Source organism: Stegostoma tigrinum, chromosome 2, assembly GCF_030684315.1.
Source record: "Stegostoma tigrinum isolate sSteTig4 chromosome 2, sSteTig4.hap1, whole genome shotgun sequence".
In the NCBI taxonomy this organism is placed as follows: Eukaryota; Metazoa; Chordata; class Chondrichthyes; order Orectolobiformes; family Stegostomatidae; genus Stegostoma; species Stegostoma tigrinum.
This window is the reverse complement of record NC_081355.1, coordinates 45,569,784-45,592,145: the sequence shown is the minus strand read 5'-3', so window position 1 is coordinate 45,592,145 and position 22,362 is coordinate 45,569,784. Positions and strand designations below refer to the sequence as shown.

The following is a 22,362-nucleotide window of genomic DNA, read 5'->3' as shown; positions in this document are numbered from 1 at the left end:
TACTTTGGATCTGTCTTCACTAGGGAAGACACAAGCAATCTCCCAGATGCAGTAGTGGCTGAAGGACCGAGGGTAATGTTTGAACTGAAGGGTATTTATATTAGGCAGGAAATGGTGTTGGATAGACTGTTAGGTCTGAAGGCTGATAAGTTCGTGGGACCTTGTGGTCTGCATTCCAGGGTACTTAAGGAGGTGGCTCTAGAAATTGTGGACGCATTGGTAATTATTTTCCAAGGTTCTATAGATTCAGGATCAGTTCCTGTGGATTGGAGGGTGGCAAATGTTGTCCCACTTTTCAAGAAAGGAGGGAGAGAGAAAACAGGAAATTACAGACCGGTTAGCCTGACATCAGTGGTGGGAAAGATGCTGGAGTCAATTATAAAAGATGAAATTACGACTCATTTGGATAGCAATAACAGAATAGGTCAGAGTCAGCATGGATTTATGAAGGGGAAATCGTTCTTGACTAATCTTCTGGAATTTTTTGAGGATATATCTATGAAGATGGATAAGGGAAAGCCAGTGGATGTGGTGTACCTGGACTTTCAGAAAGCCTTTGATAAAGTCCCGCATAGGAGATTGGTAAACAAAATTAGGGCACATGGTATTGGGGGCAAAATACTGAGTTGGATTGAAAATTGACTGGCTGGCAGGAAGCAAAGAGTAGTGATAAACGGGTCCCTTTCGGAATGGCAGGCAGTGACCAGTGGGGTACCATAAGGTTCGGTGCTGGGACCGCAGCTGTTTACGATATATATTAATGATATAGATGAAGGCATTAGAAGTAATATTAGCAAATTTGCTGATGACCCAAAGTTGGGTGGCAGTGTGAAATGTGAGGAGGATATTATTAGAATACAGGGTGACTTGGACAGGCTAGGTGAGTGGATGGATGCATGGCAGATGCAGTTTAATGTGGATAAATATGTGGTTATACACTTTGGTGTCAAGAACAGGAAGGCAGATTAGTATCTAAATGGAGTCAAGTTAGGTAAAGGGGAAGCACAACGAAATCTAGGTGTTCTTGTACATCAGTCAATGAAAGCAAGCATGCAGGTACAGCAGGTAGTGAAAAAAGCTAATAGCATGCTGGCCTTCATCACAAGAGGAATTGAGTATAGGAGCAAAAAGGTCGTTCTGCAGTTGTACAGGGCCCTGATGAGACCGCACCTGGAGTATTGTGTGCAGTTTTGGTCTCCCAATTTGAGGAAGGACATTCTTGCTATTGAGGGAGTGCAGTGTAGGTTCACAAGGTCAATTCCTGGAATGGCGGGACTATCATATGTTGAAAGATTGGAGCGACTGGGCTTGTATACTCTTGAGTTTAGAAGGATGAGAGGGGATCTGATTGAGACTTTTAAGAATATTAAGGGATTGGACACTGTGGAGGCAGGAAGCATGTTTCCGCTGATGGGTGAGTCCAGGACCAGAGGACACAGTTTAAAAATAAGGGGTAGGCCATTTAGAACAGAGTTGAGGAAAAACTTCTTCACCCAGAGGGTGGTGGATATATGGAATGCTCTGCCCCAGAAGGCAGTGGAGGCCAACTCTCTGGATGCTTTCAAGAAAGAGATAGACAGAGCTCTTAAAGATAGTGGAATCAAGGGTTATGGGGATAAGGCAGGAACAGGATACTGATTGTGGATGATCAGCCATGATCATAATGAATGGTGGTGCTGGCTCGAAGGGCCGAATGGCCTACTCAAGCACCTATTGTCTATTGTCTATTGTCCTCCCTCTCCAGTATCTAAGGGTCCAAACAATGTGAAGCAACACTTCACCTGCACTTCCAAGAATATAGTCTATTGCATTCACTGCTCACAATGCGGTCTCCTCTACACTGGGGAATCGAAGTGCAGACTTGGTGACTGCTTCACAGAACATCTAAGTTTTGCTCACAAAAATGACCCTGAACTACCTGTTGCCTGTGACTTCAATGCACCACCTTACTCCCTGTTGCCTGCGACTTCAATGCACCACCTTACTCCCTGGCCAATATCTCTGTCTCCGGTTTGCTACAGTGTTCCAGAAAAGCCCAGCACAAGCTGGAGGAACTACACTTCATTTTCCACTTGTAGACCCTCCGAACTGAGTACTGAGTTCAATAATTTTAGGCCCTAAACTCTCCCATGTCCCAGCCCCCTACCCTACACGCCAGGCCTTGTTGCCACATAGCCTACCACTACACATCCCTTGTTGTTAGTCACTAACAGTCCCCATTAACAACTATTCGCTCTGGTTTCCTCTCACAGTCCAAAGATACAAACGTTAGGTGGATTTTCAGCTAGAGAGTGGTGGGCCTGTGGAAGTCATTGCCACGGAACGCAGTGGAGGCCAGGACGTTAAATGTCTTCAAGGCAGAGATTGATAAATTCTTGATCTCACAAGGAATCAAGGGCTACGGGAGGGTGCAAGGAAGTGGAGTTGAAATGTCCATCAGCCATAATTAAATAGAGGAGTGGACTCGATGGGCCAAATGGCCTTACTTCCACTCCTATGTCTTATGGTCTTATGGTCTTATTCACCCTCCCAGCCTGATCGTTAGCAACTCCTTTGTCTGTCCAACTGTCTATCTCTCTCTTTGGGCTCTATCCTATCGTTTGCTCCCTACCCCACCTACATCCCTATTTTCTGCCTATAAACTGACATTTTCCCAGCCACCATCAGTCCTGAGGAAGTGCCACAGGCCCCAAAACGTTAACTCTTCTTTTCTCCTCCACAGATCCTGCCAGACCTGCTGAGCTTTTCCAGAAACTTTGTTTTTGCTTCTACCACTACTCTCTGTCTTCTATGACTAAGCCAGTTCTCTGTCCATCTTGCCAGATCACCCTGATACCATGTGACTTCACCTTTTGTAGCAGTCTGCCATGAGGGACATTGTCAAAGGCTTTGCTGAGGTCCATGTAAACAACATCAACTGCTTTTCCCTTAACACCTATCTTTGTCATCTCCTCAAAAAAGTTGATTAAGTTAGAGTGACGCAGCGTCCCATGCACAAAACTATTCAGTCTATCGTTAATAAGTCCATTTGCTTCTAAATGTATACAGATCTTGTCCCTGAGAAACTTTTCTAGTATTATTCCTGCTATTGAAGTGAGGCTCACAGGTCTGTAATTTCTTAAATGATGGGACAACATTGGTTATTCTCCAGTCCTCTGGGACCTTACCTGTAGCCAAAGAGGGTACACTGATATCTGTTAATGCTCCAACAATTGTCACCCTCAGTATTTTGGGATAGATCCCATCAGGACCCGGGGACTTACCTACTTTAATACTTAATACTAAGATGCATGACACCTCTTCCTTATTATTAGCAACTTGGCCTAGAAATTCAAGACTCCCTTCCCAGAGATCATCCTTCACCAATTCCTTCTTTTTGGTGAATACCAACACAAAGTATTTGTTTAGGACTGCACCCACCTGTTCTGCATCCTCACATAGATTCCCTCCTTTGTCCTTGAGTGGGACTACCCTTTCCCTGGCTACCCTCTTGCTTTTTATACATGAATAAAAAGCTTGGGATTCTCCTTAAGCCTGTTTGCCAACAACTTCTCATGATCCCTTTTAGCAGTTCTAATTCCTTATTTAAGTTCTTTCTTACATTCCTGATGAAGGGTTTCGTCAGTTCCCATCCTCCTAGACCATACATACGCTTCCTTTTCTGTTTTTGACCAAGGTCATAACATTCCTGGTCATGAAAGGTTGACATGATTTACCATACCTATCCTTCATTTTTGCAGGAATGCAACACTCCTGAACTCTTACCTACTGTCGTTTGAAATACTCCTATGATTACGGAGACTTGGCTGAAAGATGGACAGGATTGGCAGCTGAATGTCCCAGAATTTAGCTGTGATAGAGAGGATGTAGAAGAGGTGAGGCAGTATATTACTGCTAAAGGAGTATCTTACAGCTGTTCTGGGGGAGGAACATCAGAGGGCTTATTAAGCAATGAAGTAAGAGCAGAACTCCTGAATACGAAAGGTGAAATCCCAATGCTGGGGCTATATTATATGCCTCACAACACTGGGGCTATGCCAGTAGCCATTGGGAGGTGGACGAGAGAGCATGTAGACAGATTTTGGGGGAAAGATGTAAAAACGGCAGCGTTGTCGTGGTGGGTGATTTTAACTTCCCGTATATTTTTTGGGATTCGCTTTGTGTTAGGGGCTCGTTTGAGGCAATATTTTTCAGGACCATTCAGGAGGGTTTCTTGACACAGTATATTAACAGTCCATCCAAGGAGGGGGTTATACTGCACCCAGTTTTGAAAATTGAGTCTGGCAGATGAGCGAAGTTTTATTGAGGGATCATTTTGGGAGTAACAACCATGATACCATCTGAGGAATGTCCAATTCAGAATCATCTTTACTCTGTGTTGTAACAAATAACATGTTCTCCTTTTGCTTTTCTTCTGTACCAAATACCTTTGAAGCATATTCACATCACTCACTCTGTGAGATTTGTTTCCATCTGGCATTCTTATCAAATAATCCACCTCACACAATTTCCTTTTGATTTGATAAGGCCCAGTAAACCTTGCTTTGATAGTTTCACCTACCATTGGAAGTAACGCTAACATTTTATCTTCTTGAGCGAAGTTGTGAACTTTTGATTTTTTTGTGTGCTTCCTGTTTCATCACCTGCTGTGTTGCTTTTAAATGTTGTCTAGCCAACTCTATTTAATCTTTCTCTAAAATTTGATACATAATCCAAATGTGTGGTGGTCTATGACTCTAACTCACCAATTTCTCCTTAATTAATTTCAGTTATACCCAAAAACTAATTTAAACTGACTGAATTTGCCGCATCCCTAATTGCAAAAAGTACTAATAGAATTCCTTTCTCCCAGTCCTTTGGATAGTCTTGACAAAAGCCCGTAACATTATCTTTAAAGTTTGATGCCACCTTTGTAATGCTCTGTGCAATTGTGGATAGTACGCAGTGGATTTGAATTGTTTTATTCCTAAGCTACCGTAACTTACATGAATAATTTTGATGTCAAACTTGACTCTTGATCTGACTGTATCTCTGTGGGTAGTTTGTATCTAATAAAAATTTTGAATAACTCTTCTACAATCCATTTATCCGTGATTCAACATTTTGGCCTCTGGAAATCTAGTTAGGACATCTATTATGGTTGACAAACAATGTTTCCCACTTTTTTGTTTTAGGTACGGATCCTATGCAATCAATTAAGACCCTTGTAAGAGGCTCCTCAATTGCGGGATTGGATATTAAGGGTGCCAGTTTTATCGCTGCCTGAGGTTTTCCAGTTGCCTGTCTAGCAAAATTCAACTGTGTAGTTATGCCGTTAAAAATGATCTTCTATTTTGGCTTGAGTTTTCCTTCCTCCTAAATGACCTTCAACTCATAATTCATGTACCACCCATAACACCACCTTTTTATAACCTACCAAAGTAGAACTTGATGAACTTCTGCCCATTTCTCATATGTCTGAATATGTACCCCAGCACATATTCAGACATATGAGAAATGGGCAGAAGTGTCCTCATCAAGACATCATTTATAAAATAGTAGCATTCTAGGATACACTCAAATTCTTCTTCTGTGTATGATTTTTGATATAACTGCTTTAATTTTTTTATCTTTCTGTTGTAATTCAGTTAATTTCTCTAAATTTTGTCCTTGACCTGTTCTTATATTTCTCAACCTTGTCACCAAACTCAGTCTCTGGCAAATGAACTTCAACTCCCTTATTTTCATTCTTTGATTTCTTGTCCTACTTCAGCCTGTGGCTTTGTGACCTTGTTACCACACGGTGAGGAAAATTCCCAGGGTATACTTTCTGTAACAATTAGGTTGGCAGATTTTCCACTGGCATTTCGACCACAGCAGGCATCACTCTCACCAATATTGCTGGTAATCCAGCAATATCATTACCAAGAATAAATTGGATTGCTGGAACAAAGAATTTTCTGTTGTTCCTACCATTCCACCACTTCACCACTTCTCATTGGACTCTCCAAACTCACTCTGTGTAATGGAACACTGCTCTTCTTACCATGAATTCCACACATTGCCACTTTTCCCGTTAATACGCCTGATACATATCTCCTAGTCTCTTACCATCAAAGACTGACATGCTCCTGTGTCTCTTAAAGTTTTAATTTCTTTACTTGCTCTCACATGCATATATGAATAAACCTTACCCATGCAAGTAAATTCCTTAAAGAGATGTGGCACTTCCTTCTCAATCAACTCCTAAATAGGTTGTACGGTTGTATACAGCGTTTTAGCTTCCACTGTGCTTTCATTTACCACTTCAGCAAAATTCACTGCCTTATCCTGTTTTTCCACACCTGTCTTTCCAGTGCTTCTTCTAAACCACCAACACTGCAACTGACTTTATTGAAGTGAAAACATCTGATCTTTTTTACTTCTCTTTCTTCTTACTTTACTTCTCTTTCCCCCTCATGGGTTCCCTGTTTACTGTGTGGTAAACTATCTTTACTATCTCAAATGAGATGGCCCTTCTTATCACCTAAGGATTTGTATTTTCCACAGTTTCTATCCCTCACCGACTGAAATTGATGTCAAAAGCTAAACTTTGATTTATGTGCCAAGTCAATCATCTGCCATTTCTACGGCTAATCTTACAGTTTTAACTTTCTGCTGTTCCACAAAAGTTCTCACTACTCCAGGAAGTGAATTTTTGAACTCTACCAAAATAATCATCATTCTAAGAGCGTCATGTGTTTGATCTATTTTCAATGCCCTCATCCACCTATCGAAATTACTTTGATCCTTTTGAACTCAATATATGTTTGACCAGGTTCCTACCTTAGATTCCTGAAAAGTTGTTTGTAGGCTTCAGGTACTAGCTCATATGGATTTAAGACGGCATTTTGAACCTCCTTACACTCCCCAGATACCTAGTCTGATAGTAATGCAAGTATCTCACTAGCTCTACCTACCAACGTTATTTAAATCAACAATACCCACATGGTCACCAGCTATTTCATTTGTTTAGCCACTGTCTCAAACAAAATGAAAAAAGCTTCTACGCCCTTCTCATCAAAGTCAGGCAATGTTTGGACATATTTAAACAAATTCCTCCCAGGCCTTTAGCTACGATGGGTTTGCTTGTCATCATTATCCTCCTCATTAAGTCTACCTTCTGTCTTTCCCTCTGCCTTTTTAAGTTGACATTCCTCTCTAATTGCAAACTTCCAAAGTTCAAACTCTCTGCCTTTCTGCTTTTCTTCTCTCTCTTTCTCCCTTTCTTCAGCTGGGGTTATTCCATTCACCTAAGTTGTACATCTTCGGACTGTGGGAGGAAACCAGAGCACATGGAGGAAACCCATACAGACAAGGGGAAAATGTGCAAACTCCATACAGTCACCTGAGGGCAGAATTGAATCCAGGTCTCTGGCGTTGTGAGGCATCAGTGTTAACCACTGAGCCCACTGTTCTTTTTTGAGATATTCCTTGAAACCTACCTCTGTGGAAATTTTTGATTATCCTTTCCATAATATCTCTGTTGTGACTTGATGAAATATTTTGGTTTATAATGTCTATGTGAAGCACTATGGGATGTTTGATGTGTCAAAGCCACTGTTATCAAACCGTTGTATTCTTGTGCATACCCATGGTGAGTGACAGTTTCTTCGACTTATACTTACTAATTACAGATTTTACAGAGATAGTAAGAACTGCACATGCTGCAGTCAGAGATAACACAGTGTGGAGCTGGAGAACCACAGCAGGCCAGGCAGCATCAGAGGAGCAGGAAAGTTGATGTTCTTCAAAAGGGTCCTGACCCAAAACGTCAAATTTCCTGTTCCTCCGATGCTGCCTGGCCTGCTGTGTTCCTCCAGCTCCACAATGTGTTATCTCCAACTTCAGCTTGTTTGCCAGTTCAGAAGCTCTGCCTTGCTCACTTTCTCTTAAACATCTGAAATAACTTCTCCCACCCCTAGGAAACTTTCAATGATTGAAAGGGCCATTATTATACACAGCACATTCAGTTTAAACCAACTCAATTTAATACTCAAAATAAAAGACACTGACACCCACATTCACTGCCTTTGAGTTCAACAATCTAAAATCCAACCTGGAATTATAGATTTTGATCCTGACAACAGCCCCCAATTTGTTATATGGACTAAACAAGACTCTGCCAAAATAGGTTAAGAAGGTAGCCTAAACTCTCACCTTTTAAAATAAGAAAAAGTTAAGTGTGAGGTGCTGTGTTCCATAATCAACCTACTTGACTATAAGCAAAATATGATTTATTCAAACACTACAGTTAGAATACAACAAATGAAAGAGATACTTGGAATAACAACTCTATCAGAAAACTAAACAGAATAATAAGTTATTTTACTACTAAACAATAACTTTTCCGATATAATAACATCCTATAAATACACTCTTAGCAAAAAGGCAAATTCAAAAGACAGATTATCTCACATGCAACTCCCACAGCAGGCAGCGAACCCCCAGCTTTTGGCTGTAACTGAGAGAGGGACAAAAAAAACCTTCCATTTCTTCAAGATTCCAACAACAACTGCTGAAAGCTGAATCTAAAATCCTTGGTTCAATGTGTGGGAAGTTGACCATACTCATTCAGGCTGTTTCCATTGTTCTACCTCTCTTAAAAAAAAAGTACCCAAAGCTTCACAAGTTGTTTATCTTCTCACAGACTTCTATGGTCCAGTCCCCCAATCTCTCTCTAATATAAACCAGGAAAAAACACACCTCTTAAAGCCACAGTTTTGTCACACATTCAAAATTTTTGAGAAAGATAACTTTGATCTGGGCTTGTCTTTGTGACTGTCTGCCAATTGGTGTTATCACAACCAGTTTATGACATATGGTGTGGGATCTCATTGCATTGGAGTTGGGGTTGGTGGAGGCGATGTTGGGAAAGCATATTCTGTTTAGTTTTACAAACATGAAACACTGTCTATGAGAATTCTTAAATGGGTTGGCATTATAATTAAATTCATACAATTGATTCCTAATTAATGTGCTGCTTGGATAATTGAGTAATGGTCATAGATCCTCAGATGCATGACCAGTTTCCTCCAGATAATCTTCGAAAACTTTGACTTCCATTGCACTGACATTAATTGCGGAGTGAAGATATTGCTAAATGTCCATCATCTTGATCAGATGTGACAAGGAGCCAAGGAGTGGCAGATGTCTAATTTGGATAAGTCTGAGGTATTACATTTTGGTAAGGCCAATTAGGGCACAACTTATGCACTTAATGGTAGGGGCCTGGGACATGTTGCAGAGCAAAGGAGCCTTCTGGTACAGGTTTCATTGATCATAGAATCCTTACAGTGTGGGAACATGCTGTTTGGCCCAACAAGTCCACACCGACCCACAGATCATCCCACCTAGACCCATCCCTCTATAAACTCACCTAATCTACACATCCCTGAACATTATGGGCAATTTAGCATGGCCAACCCACCCAGCCTACACATCTTTGGACTGTGGGAGGAAACCGGTACACCCGGAGGAAACTCATGGAGACATGGGGAGAATATGCAATCTCCACACATACAGTCGCCTGAGAGTGGAATCGAACCTGGGTACCTGGCGCTGTGAGGCAGCAGTGCTAACCACAGAGCCACCCTGTTAATTGTTCCTTTAAGGTGTAGTCACAGGTAGAGAGGATAGTGAAGAAGGCACTTGGTATGCTTGCCTTTATTGGGCGGTGCATTGAGTATAGGAATTTGGAGGTCATGTTGCAGCTGTACAGGACATTGGTTAGGCCACTTTTGGAATACTGCTTTCAGTTCTGGTCTCCCTGCTATTGGAAAGATGTTGTTAAATTTGAAAGGGTTCAGAAAAGATTTACAAGGATATTGCCAGGGTTGGAATATTTGAGCTATAGGGAGAGGTTGAATAGGCTGGGGCTATTTTCTGTGGAGTAATGGAGACTAAGGGGTGGCCTTACAGAAATTTATAAAACCATGAGGGACATGGACAGGGTGAATAGCCAAGATCTTTCTCCCCGGGTAGGGGAGTCCAAAATTAGAGGATCTAGGTTTAGGGTGAGAAGGGAAAGATTTGGCAGGGACCAAATGGCAATTTTTTTTTCATGCAGCAAGTGGTACATATAGGGAATCAGCTGCCAGAGGAAGTGTTGGAGGCTAGCACAATTACAACATTTAAAAGGCATCTGGATGGGTGTATGAATAGTAATGGTTTAGAGGGATATGGGCCAAATGCTGACAAATGGGGCTAGATTAATTTAGGATATCTGTTTATCATGGACAAGTTGAACAGAAGGGTCTGTTTCCGTGCTCTATAACTTGATGATCTTTTGATATTTCAGTTGACCAATAGCCTTGATCAAGAATGTGTAATTTATCAGTCAAAGATGTATAATTGGATCGGGCTTCAGAAGTTGAACAAGAACCTTTCAATTCACCCGGTTATAATCATTTGATGTTCTGATTTATTAATGAGACTGATAAAAAAACTGCTGATAGTTAATGTTGTTCCCTTACAAAAGCATCTGTGTGACTGCACCTTTGGCCTGATGAGCTTTTGGGCCTGGTCACACTTACAATCCATGCAAAAAAATTGTATGCTGCTAAGAATCCGTATGAATACACAATCATTGCAGTGTGTTTCGACAAACTCTTAAGACCAAGGCACGTTTCTATAGCATAGCATCAGAGCAAAACATAAGGAATTTTTTGAAGGCTTTCTCTTGAAACAATCCTCATTGGTTTCCTGTCAGATACAGACCTTGTGTAACTTCCAGTACCAGTTCAAAGGGAGCATTTATAGTTGCACCAACAGTATTTGAAATTAACTTACTATCCAGTTGGTGCTGATATGCAATCCATTTTGGAAAATTTCTGTTTAGATTAGATTACCTACAGTGAGGAAACAGGCCCTTTGGCCCAACAGGTCCGCACCGCCCCTTGAAGCGTCCCACCCAGATCCATCCCCCCTCCAACACACACACACACACACACACACACACACACACACACACACACACACACACACACACACACACACACACACACACACACACCTGAACAGTATGGACAATTTTAGCATGGTCGATCCACCTAGCCTGCACATCTTTGGACTGTGGGAGGAAACCGTTGGAAACCCACGCAGACACGAGGAGAATGTGTAAACTCCACATAGACAGTTGCCCAAGGCTGGAATTGAACCTGGGTCCCTGGCACTGTGAGGCTGCAGTGCTAACCACTGAGCCACCGTGCTGCCCGTGTTCTAATTCAGCGACACATCCTCCCATAATAGCAAAATATTGTGGATGCTGGATATGAGAAACGAAAACAGAAAATTCTTGAGAAATTCAGTCTTGGCAGCATCTGTGGAAAGAGAAACAGATTTCATGTTTCGAATCTGACATGACTGTTCTCCAGAACCGAAAGCACTGGAGAGTGGTAGCCTTAATGTTGTTGACAGAGACAAAGCAGGAGTGAGTTGAACAACTGGCAAGGGTATCCAAAGCAAAACACAAAAGGAGTGCTAATAGTAATAAACGAGAGATAGGGACCTAAAATAAGTGTGAATGATAGGTGTGAAAAAGGAAATAATGAGTTTGCATTGCTGATAGTGTAGCCAATGAGATTGGCACAAGACATCAAAGGGGCAGGGTGTGTTAGGGGTTAGGGGTGGTGGGGGGATATAGTTCTAAAGTTTTTGAACTCAATATTCAGCCATGAAGCCAGTAAAATATCTAATTGGGAAATAAGCTTCTGTTTTAAATAAGCTGATGTTTTAAGAACATTTCACATTACAGAAGAGGACATTCATGAGGTCTTAGAGAATATACAGGTGGATGAATCTCCAGTAGCCGATCTAATGTATCCCAGAAAGTTGCGGGAAATAAAGGAGGAAATTACAAAAGCCCTTGCAGAAATATTTGCGTCATCTGTAAGTACAGATGAGGTGCCTGATGACTCGAGGGTGGCTAATGTTTGTTGAAGAAAGGTTGTAAGGAGAAACTGGTGAACTATTGACCTGTGAGTTATGGGTAAATTATTGGAGGTGATTAACAAGATAGGATTTATGTCCATTTAGAGAGGCAAAAATTGATTAGGGATAGTCAGTATGGTTTTGTGCAAGGAAAGTAGTGTCTCTCAAATTTGATTGTGTTTTTTGAGAAGTTACCAACAAGATTGATGATGGCACAGCAGAGGACAATTTTTAATTGGATTTTAGTAAAGTCTTTGACAAGGTTCTGCATGGTAAACTAATTAGTAAATTAAGTCACATGGGATTCAGGGTGAGCTAGCCACTTGGACGCATAATTGGCTTAATGTCAAGAGACAGACTAATGGTAGAGGATTGCTTTTTGGACTGGAGCCATGTGACCATGGTGTTCCACAGGGATCAGTTCTGAGCCCTGTTTTGTTTGTCTGTGTAAATGATTTGAATGCGAATACAGAAGACATAGTTAATAAGTCTCAGACAACACCAAAATTGGTGGCATAGTAAACAGAGAAGAAGGTTTTCTAAGGTTACAGAGGGATCTCGATCAAATGAAAAATGGCAGATGAAGTTCAGTCTGGAAAAATGTGAGGTATTGCATTTTGGTACAACAAACAAGGGTAAGGCTTATATAATTAACGGTAGGGCCCTGGGTAGTGTTGTAGAACTTAAGGACCTAGGCAATCAGGCACATAATTCTTTGAAGTTTGCATCACATAGAGATGGGGCAGTTAAAAAAGTGTTTGGCACAATTGCCTTCATCGCTCAATCCTTTGAGCATAAGAGCTGGCAAGTCATGTTGAGGTTTTGCAGGACATTGGTGAAGCGTCTTCTGGAATATTATGACCAGTTCTGGTCACCTAATTATAGGAAGGATATAATTAAGCTGAAGTAAGTTCAGAAGAGATTTACAAGGATTTTGCTGGGCATGGTAGGTTTGAGTTGTAAAGAAAGGCAGGATAGGCTGGAACTGTTTTCATCGAACATAAGAGGTTATAGACGTTTATATATAATGAGAGGTAAAAATAGAATTAGTGGTAGTTAACTTTTGATTAGGATGGGAGATTACAAAGGGGACACATTTTTAAAGTGAGAGGAACAAGATTTAAAAAAGACACGAGGTATTTTTTTTTACACAGTGGGTAGTTCGTGTGTGGAATAAATTTCTTGAAGTGATGAATGTGGGTACAATTTACAATGTTTAAAAGACATTTGGAGAAGTATGTGATTAGGAAAAGTTTTGTGTGGGTTGTGTCTTTTAGTGGCAGCAGATCGAGTGTGGGCCGGAATGATGGCAGCAGATTAAGAGTGAGTTGGCAAAAGCAGACCCTTGAGGCAGTGGCAGTGATATCGGGCCAGTGCGGCAGTCCAGAATGGAGGGGTGGTGAGGGCTGGAAAGCCCTGAGTGTGAGTGTGGCAGTGGAAAGGAAGATTGGACTCTCTTAAGTTTTTTTTTTTCTTATTCTAAGTTAATGTGAGTGGCGCCATGTATGTACGGCAAAGTTACACACTTCAATATATTTTTACATTGAATACATGTGACAATAAATGAAACAATTCAATATGGGCCAGGAGCAGGCAGGTGGAACTAGTTTATTTTGGAATTATGTTTGGCATGGATTCATTGGACCAAAGTGTCTGTTTTTGTGCTGTATAACTCTGTGACTCTATGATACTGAATTATGAGCAGCAAATACATAGAACATAGAACATTACAGCACAGTACAGGCCCTTCGGCCCTCAATGTTGTGCCGACCTGTCATACCGATCTCAAGCCCATCTAACCTACACTATTCCATGTACGTCCATATGCTTATCCAGTGACGACTTAAAAGTACTTAAAGTTGGCGAATCTACTACCGTTGCAGGCAAAGCGTTCCATTCCTTTACTACTCTCTGAATAAAGACGTGAGAACTAGATGGGAAGAAGTGCAGGTAAACTGCTACTCCATCTGGAAGGTGTGTTTGGGAGATTGGACAACGTGGAGGGAGGGGGTGAAAGGGCACGCATTACACCTTGTGCAATGACATGGGAAGGTGCATTGGGGTGATGAGATTTACAGGCCCTTTACAATATTCATGATTCATCATTGAGCCTACTAACTTCAGAGCATTACCATTATTCAAAATTTTGATTGCAACCCCACACCTCCACCCAACCATCCCTCTGGCCCCACATCCGTGTCTTTTTTGCGTCAAAGTGGTTTTCCTGTCAGCAGAGTGGGTACATTTTCTGTTTTCACAGCTATTATTTACGCCTATTTAACATCTCTATCATTAAGAATTCATGGACGCTTTTCTTCCAGTGAGTTATTTATTACTGAATGTGGTAGGACTGCAGAAGGCAGATCTGATTCTTTGGTTGTGGAATTTCTTGTCTCTGTCTTACCGCAGATTACTTATACTGCAAGACATGTAAGGGGTTCTGTGAAGCTCATTTTTAAGTTTGTTGTGTGCTGCTCCTGGCATTCTGTTCAGCACCCTTTATTGAACCAGAGTTGATGTCCTACCTTGATGGTGATTGAAGAGCGGAGAATATTCTGAGCCATGAGTTTGAAGATTGTATTTGAGTACAATTCTGATACAGCTGATGATTCTTAGTGCATCATGGATACCCAATCTTGAGTTGCTAGATCTGTTTGCAGTCTATCCCATTTTGCATTTTGTAGTGCCATGCAACAAGATGGAGAATATCCTCGATGTGAACATGAGACTTCATATTATAAGGGCTGTGCGGTGGTCACTTCTACTAATACTGACTTGGGCAGGCGTATCTGGGACAGGCAGATTGGGGATGAGATCAAGTATGTTTTTCCTCTTTTAGTACCTTCACCACCTTCTGCAGACACAATATAACACTTATGTCCTTTACTGATTGAGCTGGTCAAACCCTAGTGGCACTGCCAAGTCATTTTTGTTGATGGACATAGCTATCTCCCACCTAGAATATATTCTGTGCCTTCGTCACCCACAGTATTCCTCCAAGTTTTGCTCAGCATTCAGGAATACTGTTTCATCAGCTGGGGAGGGAAGGTGGCGTTTGATGGTAGATAATAAACAGGCAGTTCCCTTGCTGAGGTTTGACCTGATATCATAAGACATCATGAGATTCAGAGTCGTCGTTGAGAACTCCCAAGGAAGCTTTGTCCAGACTGTATACCACTGTGCCACCATCTCTCGTGAGCCTGTCCTTTTTGTAGAACAGGACATACTCTGGGATAGTGATACTGTTGTCTGAGATATTGTCTGCAAGGTACACTTCTGTAAATATAGCTATGTCAGGCTTTTGCTTGACTTGTTTGTGAGATAGCTCTTCCAGTTCTGGCACTAGCCTCCTGGGCATTAGCAAAGCGAGCTTTGCAGGACAAATAGGGCTAAGTTTGCCTTTGATGTTTCCTGGGCCTAGGGTGATACATTTGGTTTAATTCCTTTTCTTAAAGCTTTTTGAAGGTTTGATACAGCTGAGTGATTTGCTGGGCCATTTCAAAGAGCAATTAAGAGCCAAACACGTAACTGTTGGTCTGGACTGACATGGATGCCATCCCAGGTAAGGATGACTGATTTTGTTCCTTAAGAGGCTTCCTATTTTTGAATCATATAGGTTCATATAACATTTGACAATGGTTTCTTTGTCATCACTAGGTTTATAATTCCAGATTTTAAAAAAAATTGAAACCCCAATCAAATTCGATATTCCAAAGGCAGGCCCCCAGAGTGTTTCCTAGGTCTCTGGATTACTAGTCCAGTGACATGAATGGTTTGCCATTACCCCCTCCTTGTGCCTCACATTATTATGATCAAGCACTAGGTCCAAGTGATTATTATAGAAAGTTGTTATTTAAATTATGGACAGGGTTGACAAGTTTCACAGGATTGCTTTTCTAATCTGAAAATACATTGAAACTTTGTGCTTCTAGTGGAGCAATTGTAATGAGATTTTTTTCCATGTGTAATAGATTATTTTCATATGAATGCGTTGTTTATTTACCAACCTTCATGACTATGTCCCTCTTACAATTAGTGCAGCTGTTTTATATGGCTGATTTTTCCCATGCTACATAGGGGCAGATCTCAATAATGACAAAATGACTTCAGGACATACAAACACATTCGTAAACTGTGTACATTGGCTAAGCTAGCATTTTTCCCCGTTCTTGGTGTCCCAAGATTAAAAAAAAAATTCGTGCTAGATAGACCATGTCAGAGGGCAGTTAAAGGTGGTCGTATTAATGAGGAGTTGCAGACACGTGTAGACCTGTTTTGAGCGAGAACAGTGGATTTCCTTGTCCCCAAATTAATCAGTGACCAGTCAGGTTCTCACAATTGATAGCTTCATGGTAACTTAAATTTCTTAGACTTTTATTTTCAGATTAAGATTGAAATTCTAAAAATGACATGTTTGTAATTTTAACTGTCATCTTCTGGAATGTTGATCCACCCCTTTGGGTTATCAGGTCAGTAATAAAAGTGTGACACTGTCATTTTAATCATTACATTACCATATCCTACCTAACTACTGTTGAGTAATAAGACCATAAGAGATGGCAGCAGAAATTAGGCTATTTGGCCCATCAAGACTGCTCCACCATTCAATCATGCATGATAAGTTTCTCAACCCAATTCTCCTGTCTTCTTCCCATATCCATTAATCCCCTTAACAAACAAGAACCTGTCTATCTTCAATATCCTCAATGACCTGGCCTCCACAGTCTTCTGTGGCACTGAAGTCGAAAGATTCACCACTTTCTGGCTGAAGAAGTTTCTCCTCACCTCTGTTCTAAAGAGTCTTCCCTTTACTCTGAACCTGTGACCTCTGGCCCTAGTCTTTCTTGCTCATGGAGACATCTTCTCAATGTCCACTCTATCCAGGCCTTTCTGTACTCTGTAACTTTCCATAAGACCATAAGACATAGGAGTGGAAGTAAGACCGTTCGGCCCATCAAGTCCACTCTGCCATTTAAATCATGGCTGATGGACATTTCAACTCCACTTCCCTGCACTCTCCCTGTAGCCCTTGATTCCTTCTGAGATCAAGAATATATCGATCTCTGCCTTGAAGGCATCCAATGTCCCGGCCTCCACTGCACTCCGTGGCAATGAATTCCACAAGCCCACCACTCTCTGGCTGAAGAAATGTCATATCATTTCAGTTTTAAATTTACCCCATCTAATTTTAAGGCTGTGCCCGCGGGTCCTAGTCTCCCCACCTAACAGAAACAACTTCCTAGCGTCCACCCCTTCTAAGTTGTAAGTTTCTATTAGATCCCCCTTCAACCTTCTAAACTCTAATGAGTACAATCCCAGGATCCTTAGCCGTTCATCATACGTTAAACCTACCATTCCAGGGATCATCCGTGTGAATCTCCATGCTGATCTCTCTGATCATCTCTCTGATGAAGGGTCTAGGCCCGAAACATCAGCTTTTGTGCTCCTGAGATGCTGCTTGGCCTGCTGTGTTCATCCAGCTTCACACTTTATTAATCTTTAGAGAATCCTGGACCAACACTCCCAGATCCCTTTGTACTTCTGCTTTGCGAATTTTCTCACCATTTAGAAAATAGTCCATGCTTGTATTCTTTTTTCCAAAATGCAAAACCTCACATTTACTCACATTGAATTTCATCAGCCATTTCCTGGACCACTCTCCTAAACTGTCTAAATCTTTCTGCAGCTTCCCAACCTCTTCAGTACTACCTGCCTGTCCACCTATCTTTGTATCATCGGCAAACTTCACCAGAATTTCCCCAGTCCCTTCATCCAAGTCGTTAATGTATAAGGTGAACAGCTGCGGCCCCAACACTGAACCCTGCGGGAGTCCACTCGTCACCGGTTGCCATTCCGAAAAAGAGCCTTTTATCCCAACTCTCTGCCTTCTGTCAGACAGCCAATCCTCAATCGAAGCCAGTAGCTCACCTCGAACACCATGGGCCCTCACCTTGCTCAGCAGCCTCCCAGGAGGCACCGTATCAAAGGCCTTTTGGAAGTCTAGATAGATAACATCTACTGGATTTCCCTGGTCTAACATACTTGTTACCTCTTCAAAGCATTCTAACAGGTTTGTCAGACACAACCTCCCCTTACTATATCCGTGCTGACTTGTTCTAATCCGACCCTGCACTTCCAGGAATTTAGAAATCTCATCCTTGACGATGGATTCTAGAATTTTACCAACTACCGAGGTTAGGCTAATCGGCCTATAATTTTCCATCTTTTGCCTTGATCCTTTCTTAAACAAGGGGGTTACTACAGCAATTTTCCAATCATCTGGGACTTTCCCTGACTCCAGTGACTTTTGAAAGATCACGACCAAAGCCTCCGCTATTTCCTTAGCCACCTCCCTCAGAACTCTAGGATGTAGCCTATCGGGGCCAGGAGATTTATCAATTTTTAGACCTTTTAGCTTTTCTAGCACTTTCTCTTTTGTAATGCCTACCATATTCAACTCTGCCCCCTGGCTCCCCCTAATTGCTGGCATACTACTCATATCTTCCACTGTGAAGACTGACGCAAAGTACTTATTAAGTTCTTCATCTGTTTCCTTATCTCCCATCACTAGCCTTCCAGCATCAATTTGAGGTTGCCCAATATCTACTTTTGCCTCTCGTTTGTTTCTTATGTATTGAAAGAAGCTTTCACTATCATTTCTAATATTACTAACTAGCCTACCTTCATATTTGATCCTCTCCTTCCTTATTGCTCTCTTTGTTATCCTCTGTTTGTTTTTGTAGCTTCCCAATCTTCTGATTTCCCAGTGCTCTTGGCCACTTTATAGGCTGTCCCTTTTTCTTTGATCTATTTCCTGACTTCCTTTGTCAGCCATGGCTGTCTAATCCCACCCCGGATAATCTTTTTCTTTTGGATGAACCTCTGTACTGTGTTCTCAATTACACCCAGAAACTTTGCCATTGTTGGCCTACTGTCTTTCCCGCTAGGCTCTGCTTCCAGTCGATTTTCGTCAATTCCTCTCTCATGCCCCTGTAATTACCTTTATTTAACTGTAATACCATTACATCCGATTTTGCCTTCTCTCTTTCAAACTGCAGACTGAACTCTACCATATTATGATCGCTGCCTCCTAAGTGTTCCCTTATTTTAAGGTCTTTTATAAAGTCTGGCTCATTACATAGCACTAAGTCCAGAATAGCCTGCTGCCTTGTGGGCTCCATCACAAGCTGTTCCAAAAAGCCACCCTGCAAACATTCCATGAAATGCTTTTCTTTGGATCCACTGGCAACATTATTCACCCAATCCACCTGCATATTGAAGTCCCCCATGATCACCATGACCTTGCCTTTCTGACATGCCCTATCTATTTCTCGGTGCATCTTGCACCCCTGGTCTTGATCACTGTTAGGAGGTCTGTACATAACTCCAATTATAGTTTTTTGCCTTTGTGGTTCCTCAATTCCACCCACACAGACTCCACATCTTCTGACCCTATGTCATTCAGTGCCGTAGATTTAATTTCATTCTTAACTAACAAGGCAACCCCACCCCCTGTGCCCACCTCCCTGTCTTTTCGATATGTTGTGAATCCTTGGATGTTTAACTGCCAGTCCTGAACTCCCTGCAACCATGTCTCTGTGATGCCTACCACATCATAATCATTCAAGAGGATTTGTGCTGTTAATTCATCTACTTTGTTGCGAATACTACGAGCATTTAGATAAAGTGCCTTGATGCTAACTTCCTTATCATTATTAGAGAGGTTGGAAATCCCAAGATTTCTGAAGCTATCCTTCCTTTTTGCTGTATTCCTAGTCTGCCTCGAGCTTGAATCCACCTGTAGACATGCTATCCTGTTGCTTATCTTTCCATTTAACTCCATACTCCCTGTCTCTTTCACTTTCCCTTGCCCCCGACTCAGAAGTTTAAAGTCCTACTGACCACCCTATTTATCCTTTTCGCTAGAACACTGGTTCCAGATCGGTTCAGGTGGAGACTGTCCTAACGGTACAGATCCCCCCGGTTCCAAAACTGATGTCAATGCCCCATGAAATGAAATCCCTCTTACCCACACCAATCCCTTAGCCACGTGTTTACTTCCCTAACTTTCTTTTCCCTGTGCCAATTAGCACGAAGCTCAGGCAGTAATCCGGAGATTATGACCCTTGAGGACCTGTACTTCAATTTCTTTCCTAGTGCTTCATAATCCCTGAACAGGTCCTCTACCCTAGCTCTGCCTATGGTGTTAGTCCCAACGTGGACCACAACAACTGGATCCTCCCCCTCCTGCTCCAATATCCTTTCAACCCGGTTGGAGCTGTCCCGCACCCTGGCACCGGGCAGGCAACACACCATGCGGGACTCCCGATCCGGCTTGCATAGGATACTATCTGTCCCCCTAATAATAGAATCCCCTATAACAACTACCTGTCTTTTTGCTCCCCCCTCTTGAATGGCCTTCTGCACCACGGTGCCATGGTCAGCTGGCTCATCCTGTCCACAGTCCTTTTCCTCATCCATATAGGGAGCAAGAATCTCATACCTGTTGGTCAAGGTTAGGGGCTGAGGCTCCTGCACTCCTGAACTCTGAATCCCCCTACCTACCTCACTTACATTCACACCTTGTCCCTGAACACTTTCTGAATTTGAGTTATTTAATCTACCAGGTGTGACTGCCTCCTGAAACAAAGTGTCCAGGTAACTTTCCCCCTCCCGGATGTGCCGCAGAGTTTGAAGCTCAGATTCTAGATCATTTACTCTGATCCGGATTTCTTCCAGCAACCAACACTTGCTGCAGTTGTGATCGCTGCCGTTCACAATGGGATCAGCCAGCTCCCACATCATACAGCTACAGCACATCACCTGTCCAGCCATTACCACTTATTTAGTTAACCTTCACAATTTATGTATTAAATACTTTCTAGTACTTCTCTGCTGCATTCTTTTTCCATTAAGCAATTAAACTTTTAATCAATTACACAATACGCAAAGATATAAATTGAAAAGCCTTACCTTAACAACACACAAGAGTCGTTCTCGGTTAGAGCTCCCACTCTTTCTGCTGCTGTAATAGGAATGGAGGGCTCCGCCGGTCAAGGTAGGTATTTTCTAATCTTTAAAGCAGAGACTCACCTGTAGGCCTCTGATCAACACTCCTGCTCTTCCTGCTGCGAGTCTGTGGACTTTTAATTAGGTTAGAGGAGGAGGGAGAGAGGGCAGCCCTGCTATGTAGGACCTGGGGCTTTGAGGTAAGTGTTTAAATAACAGTCACTCACCTTCCCAACTGCCTCTCTGCTCCAACCTCACTTGCGCCCAGCTCCTGCTGCTCTCTGCTGAAGAAAAGACCGCTGTCTTCGAGGTAAGTGTTTAAATAACGGTCACTTACCTTCCCAACTGCCTCTCGGCTCCGACCTCACTTCCGCCCAGCTCCCGCTGCTCTCTGCTGTAGACAGAGTTAGATCCACCCACTTCCTTCTAAACTTCCTCATATGTTAAGCAGTCCATTCTCGGAATCATTCTTGTGAACGTCCTCTGGACCTGCTGCAGGGCCAGTACATCCTTCCCAAGATATGGGGCCCAAAATTGCAAACAATATTCTAAATTTTGTCTGACCAGAAATACAATCCTCCTTTTATATTCTAGTCCTCTCAAAATAAATGCCAACATTGTATTTGCCTTCCTAACTATTGACTCAACCTACAAGTTAAGCTTCAGAGAATCCTGGACAAGGTCTCCGAAGTTCCTTTGCACGTGAAATTTCTAAATTTTCTCCCCGATTAGAAAATAGCCTATGTCTTCTTCCTGCCAAAGTGCATGACCTCCCCCTTTCCCATGTTGTATTCCATCTGCCACTTCTTTGCCAAGACTCCTAACCTGTCTAAATCCCTCTGCAGCCTCCCACCTCCTCAATGCTACCTGTCCCTCTACCTATCTTTGTGTCGTCTGTAAACTTGGCCAGAATGCCCCCAGGGGAGGCAATGGCCTAGTGGTATCATCGATGGACTGTTAATCCAGGACCCAGATAATGTTCTGGGGACCTGGGTTCGAATCCTGCCATGGTAGATGGTGGGATTTGAATTCAGTAAAATACCTGGAATTAAGAATCCATTGTTGATTGGTGAACCAGATGAGTTTTTTTCAACAATGTTCTTTAGGGAAAGAAACTGCTATCCCTACCTGTTCTGGCCTACAAGTGATTCCAGACCCGCAGCAATGTGGTTGACTCTGAACTGCCCTCTGCGCAATTAGGGATGGGCAATAATGATTAGCAACACCCTCATTCTGTTACTGAATTTTAAAAAAAAGTTTCTTCATCAAGATTATTAATGTATAAAGTGAAAAGTTGTGGTCCCAACACTGACCCTTGTGGAACACCACTAGTCACCAGCTGCCATCCTGTGAAGGACCCTTTTATCCCTACTCTCTGCTTTCTGCCAAACAGCCAATCTCCCA

At 42.2% G+C, this 22,362-nt stretch overlaps 1 protein-coding gene across 5 annotated transcripts in view; it reads left to right on the top strand.

Moving 5' to 3' along the window:
* The window catches only part of fbxl7 (F-box and leucine-rich repeat protein 7), a 425,983-nt gene that overhangs the window by 97,621 nt on the left and 306,000 nt on the right, over positions 1-22,362 (top strand). Inside the window, exon 1 of one of the 5 annotated variants that reach the window (XM_059653814.1) lies at positions 15,497-15,511. The exons of the other annotated variants lie outside the window; for them this stretch is intronic. The gene's annotated coding sequence lies outside the window, so the exon portion shown is untranslated. Of the gene's footprint in view, positions 1-15,496; positions 15,512-22,362 lie in introns of those variants that run through there. 5 annotated transcript variants of the gene reach the window in all.